The following is a 6,277-nucleotide window of genomic DNA, read 5'->3' as shown; positions in this document are numbered from 1 at the left end:
CATCTCTACCACCAGCCATCTCACTTCTACACAAAACCAACCAACAGATAAGAACAACAGCACAATAACACAGGAACAAGTATCGAAGGCAACTCATTACCATTCGCATACTAACAGGGTAAATCAACAAACACTAGTCTACTAGTCTGGACAAGACTGACCACAGCTCTGATACCAACTTGTAACACCCTATTTCTAATAAGCGGTAAAACGCGCGAATATACAAACATATTCTAGAAATAGATGCTACGTCTTCGAATAAACCACAATACATACATGCATAAAGATCATGTCACATCACATAGCAGCGGAATATATACATACAATCCATAAACAACTCCCAATCTCAATATAATAAAAATATATCCTCCATATCTCAAATACAACAATATCCCAACTCCAAAATACATAGTCAATAAAGCAACATGCAAGAACTATCCTAGATCAGAGCCCTAATCTAGACACTTGCAAATAAAGAGGAACTCCACTCCTCGGCATCATCAAGCAAAACAGACTAAGCATCATGCACTCCATCTACCCGTCCATACGGAAAGGTAGGTGGTAAACCACTGAGGGTTAGCATTACATCATCATAATCCATATAAGATTAATAAGAACTTTGACAATGAAAGATATAATCAAGGATAAAGAATGACAATTCATACATGGTTCCTCAATATTCACATCATATAAGCAATCCAAGATCAATCAATATCATTATATCAAGTTTGTATCCACAAGTGTATCATACACATATTACAACCTCACCTTATCAATCAACAATTAACAATTCAATCTGCAAGTACAATTAGCAATAATCAACCATCAAACACATCTTAATGCAATTCAATCCACCAACAGTTTATGCAATGTCTCTAGACTCATCTAGATGCATGTGGTACCAAAACACCTCAAGGTCGTCACCTTCGATGCAACAAAAACATCGTAATCACCTCTATTGGATATAAAATCCACCACCATCAGTCATGTATGCATGAACATATGACTCAACTACAAATGCATATGTTCACACAAACAATAATCACCTCACCATCACCAACACTTGTATATATGCAATCATTAACAATTCACCACCACATTTCATATATACAATCACCAATAATATTCAAAAATTTCACAACATGTAGTTGTCACATAAATACACCACCAATCATCTTTACATAACATATAATAACTCTCCATAGAGGATTCACCATCAATCGATTCTCAAAAGTCATTTCTAGTTAAGTCCGTCTCTCAAAATCACAACATTAAGTTAATTGAACATTTGAGTCAAAACCAAGTAAACAAGCTCAATTGCCTATGCCATGTATTCTCACAAGTCACATATGCGTGTAATAGAGATTACATAAGCAATTCATCGGCCAAACATGACAAATTCAATAAAAACTCAAAGTTCGTCTCACTTCATCATTTTTCACAAAAACTCTCATTTTCAAGCAAAACAAGTTAAGACTTGGTAGAACCAATCACAACTACTTTTTTTAAAAATCATACAAGCAAGAGCCTAGGCCAATTATAAGCAAACAAGCCTTAATTCCAAAAATTAGCCTAAGTCGTTTGAGGAAAATCACAAGTTTCAAACCATTTGAAAATTCGAACATTCAACAAAGCCAAGTATGTTCCAGTTGAAAAGTAAGTGAAAACAGTACAAGAACACCTTCAAACGGTCGCTACAGACCCCTACACGACTACCCTCGACCCCCGAACACGGAACAACGGGTACGTTGCCCTGTGCAGGGCTCCTGGCGCCAGGAGTGCAACGCTGGGCGCTAGCTCTCTGAGTGTGGGCGCCTAGCGCCCTAGCTCCGGCGTAGCGCTCCGCAATGTGCGTTTTCGCGCGTTTCGGCCGCGGGTTTTTGCCGTTTTCGTCCCAAAATCGGATGTTTAAAACCTTTCAATGTCAAAAGTGATCCAGGCATAACGCGAGGCTCCAACACATCAAACTCACACGTTTCGTGGCATTTGAATAAGTTATACAAACCTTTGAAAATTCATTTTCTCAAAACAACAAGTTTTCTTCTCTAATCAAAACCAATTTTCACAACAACCATTTTCAACAACAACATAACAATTCCCATCACCAATTCACAATTAATGATACCCAATGTATCAAACCAACAACATGATTCAAATCATCAACAACAACAATTGAACATGAATCCATTCATAATTCATCAACCACAACTTCACAATTCATCAATTTCATCCAAAAACATACTATGCTCATTTCTACTCATTTCGACATACAAATTCAACAACAACAACAACACAATTATCATACTAATCATGTTCTCAAACATAACAACAACAATTATGCACGAATTTACATCAATTAAAACCAATTCATCAATTTCATGAAAATGGGTAAAAGAGAAAAGTTATGAAATTATGAGTGAAGCCTAACCCTCTTACCTTAATTCTCCACAATCACTAGCTAGTGCCTCACTTTAGCTCCAACCCTTGATTCTCTAGCCTCTTCTAGCTCTCTCTAGTTCCTTATCTTCAAAACCCTTTTTCTCCTCTTGAGTTTTCTCTCTAACTCTCTCTAATTGAAATGAAATGTTTGTAAGACCCCAATTTCACTACCAACTAGTGTTTATATAATCTCTACTTAATTGGGCTCAACTCACAATGTTTTAATGGGCCTAACCCATTTCTATTCTAACCCAAAATGTTACTACTCACTTAACGGTAAAATACAACACTAACGGTCACTTAACGGTAAACTAAATAATTACCCCACTCTCCAACACTTAGTAAAATAAAACCCTCACTAAGCACTAAAAGTAACTTTAAGCAAAAATTACAAAATTACCCCTGCCCTCAAAATGACCAAAATACCCCTAAGTCCAAAATGACTAAAATACCCTTCTAACACCGAATTCTATGAATCCCAACCAAAAATACACACAGAGGCAATCAATCACATAAGAGCACATAGAACACACATAAATAAATAATAAAATAAAACTAGTGAAAATCGGGCTGTTACATCTTCCAGGATGATAACTCGATTTGAACATTATTTTATTCAGGTTACTTGAATATATAACCAATGAACATGTAAGTTGACTAAAATATTGCTGAAATAAAGTTTTTATCTTGGAACACGAAAGGTCACAAGGTGTGACCTTTCGTCTTCCAGGATGATAACTAGATTTGAACATTATTTTAGTCAGGTTACTTGAATATATAACCAATGAACAAGTAACTTGACTAAAATATTGCTGAAATAGAGTTTTGATCATGGAAGAGGAAAGGTCACAAGGTGTGACCTTTCGTCTTCCAGGATGATAACTCAATTTGAACATTATTTTAGTCAGGTTACTTGAATATATAACCAATGAACAAGTAAGTTGACTAATATATTGCTGAAATAAAGTTTTTATCTTGGAAGACGAAAGGTCACAAGATGTGACATTTCGTCTTCCAGGATGATAACTTGATTTGAACATTATTTTAGTCAGGTTACTTGAATATATAACCAATGAACAAGTAACTTGACTAAAATATTGCTGAAACAGAGTTTTGATCATGGAAGAGGAAAGGTCACAAGATGTGACCTTTCGTCTTCCAGGATGATAACTCAATTTAAATATTATTTTAGTCAGTTTACTTGAATATATAACCAATGAACAAGTAACGTGACTAAAAAATTGTTGAAATAAATTTTTTATCCTGAAAGTCAAAAGGTCACAAGGTGTGACCTTTCGTCTTCCAGGATGATAACTCTTTTTGAACATTATTTTACTCAGGTTACTTGAATATATAAGCAATGAACAAGTAACTTTACTAAAATTTTGCTTAAATAGAGTTTTTATCCTGGAAGATGAAACATCACAAGGTGTGACCTTTCCTCTTCCAGGATGATAACTCGATTTGAACATTATTTTAGTCAGGTTACTTGAATAAATAACCAATGAACAAGTAAGTTGACTAAAATATTGCTGAAATAAATTTTTATCTTGGAAGACGAAAGGTCACAAGGTGTGACCTTTCGCCTTCCAGGATGATAACTCGATTTAAACATTATTTTAGTCAGGTTACTTGAATATATAACCAATGAACAAGTAACGAGAGTAAAATATTGTTTAAATAGAGTTTTGATCCTGGAAGAGGAAAGGTCATAAGGTGTGACCTTTCGTCTTCCAGGATGATAACTCGATTTAAACATTATTTTAGTCAGGTTACTTGAATATATAACCAATGAACAAGTAACGAGACTAAAATATTTTTTAAATAGAGTTTTGATCCTGGAAGAGGAAAGGTCACAAGGTGTGACCTTTCGTCTGTGACCTTTCGTCTTCCAGGATGATAACTCGATTTAAACATTATTTTAGTCAGTTTACTTGAATATATAACCAATGAACAAGTAACTTGACTAAAATATTGCTTAAATAGAGTTTTTATCCTGGAAGACGAAACATCACAAGGTGTGACCTTTCCTCTTCCAGGATGATAACTCGATTTGAACATTATTTTAGTCAGGTTACTTGAATAAATAACCAATGAACAAGTAAGTTGACTAAAATATTGCTGAAATAAATTTTTATCTTGGAAGACGAAAGGTCACAAGGTGTGACCTTTCGTCTTCCAGGATGATAACTCGATTTAAACATTATTTTAGTCAGGTTACTTGAATATATAACCAATGAACAAGTAACGAGAGTAAAATATTGTTTAAATAGAGTTTTGATCCTGGAAGAGGAAAGGTCATAAGGTGTGACCTTTCGTCTTCCAGGATGATAACTCGATTTAAACATTATTTTAGTCAGGATACTTGAATATATAACCAATGAACAAGTAACGAGAGTAAAATATTTTTTAAATAGAGTTTTGATCCTAGAAGAGGAAAGGTCACAAGGTGTGACCTTTCGTCTGTGACCTTTCGTCTTCCAGGATGATAACTCGATTTAAACATTATTTTAGTCAGTTTACTTGAATATATAACCAATGAACAAGTAACTTGACTAAAATATTGCTTAAATAGAGTTTTTATCCTGGAAGACGAAACCTCACAAGGTGTGACCTTTCGTCTTCCAGGATGATAACTCGATTTGAACATTATTTTAGTCAGGTTACTTGAATATATAACCAATGAACAAGTAACTTGACTAAAATATTGTTTAAATAGAGTTTTTATCCTGGAAGACGAAAGGTCACAAGGTGTGACCTTTCGTCTTCCAGGATGATAACTCGATTTAACTTGAATATATAACCAATGAACAAGTAACTTGACTAAAATATTGTTTAAATAGAGTTTTTATACTGGAAGACGAAACGTCACAAGGTGTGACCTTTCGTCTTCCTGGATAATAACTCGATTTGAACATTATTTTAGTCAGGTTACTTGAATATATAACCAATGAACAAGTAACTTGACTAAAATATTGTTTAAATAGAGTTTTTATCCTGGAAGACGAAAGGTCACAAGGTGTGACCTTTCGTCTTCCAGGATGATAACTCGATTTAACTTGAATATATAACCAATGAACAAGTAACTTGACTAAAATATTGTTTAAATAGATTTTTTATACTGGAAGACGAAATGTCACAAGGTGTGACCTTTCGTCTTCCAGGATAATAACTCGATTTGAACATTATTTTAGTCAGGTTACTTGAATATATAACCAATGAACAAGTAACTTGACTAAAATATTGTTTAAATAGAGTTTTTATCCTGGAAGACGAAAGGTCACAAGGTGTGACCTTTCGTCTTCCAGGATGATAACTCGATTTAACTTGAATATATAACCAATGAACAAGTAACTTGACTAAAATATTGTTTAAATAGAGTTTTTATACTGGAAGACGAAACGTCACAAGGTGTGACCTTTCGTCTTCTAGGATAATAACTCGATTTGAACATTATTTTAGTCAGGTTACTTGAATATATAACCAATGAACAAGTAACGAGAGTAAAATATTGTTTAAATAGAGTTTTGATCCTGGAAGAGGAAAGGTCATAAGGTGTGACCTTTCGTCTTCCAGGATGATAACTCGATTTAAACATTATTTTAGTCAGGTTACTTGAATATATAACCAATGAACAAGTAACGAGACTAAAATATTTTTTAAATAGAGTTTTGATCCTAGAAGAGGAAAGGTCACAAGGTGTGACCTTTCGTCTGCGACCTTTCGTCTTCCAGGATGAGAACTCGATTTAAACATTATTTTAGTCAGTTTACTTGAATATATAACCAATGAACAAGTAACTTGACTAAAATATTGCTTAAATAGAGTATTAATCCTG

At 34.1% G+C, this 6,277-nt stretch overlaps 1 long non-coding RNA gene across 1 annotated transcript; it reads right to left on the bottom strand.

Moving 5' to 3' along the window:
* Positions 1-231: 231 nt before the first annotated feature.
* Positions 232-2,558, bottom strand: LOC146929367 (uncharacterized). The gene is made up of 2 exons (XR_015008261.1): positions 2,437-2,558; positions 232-534 (listed from the first exon to the last, which is right to left on the bottom strand). It is a non-coding gene; the product is annotated as an uncharacterized LOC146929367 (long non-coding RNA).
* Between the last annotated feature and the right edge of the window lie 3,719 nt (positions 2,559-6,277).

The sequence above is a fragment of the Medicago sativa genome, chromosome 4, assembly GCF_051527215.1.
Source record: "Medicago sativa cultivar Bolivia chromosome 4, Bolivia_mono, whole genome shotgun sequence".
In the NCBI taxonomy this organism is placed as follows: Eukaryota; Viridiplantae; Streptophyta; class Magnoliopsida; order Fabales; family Fabaceae; genus Medicago; species Medicago sativa.
Note: the sequence above shows the minus strand (reverse complement) of the source record. Positions and strands in the feature narration are given on the sequence as shown.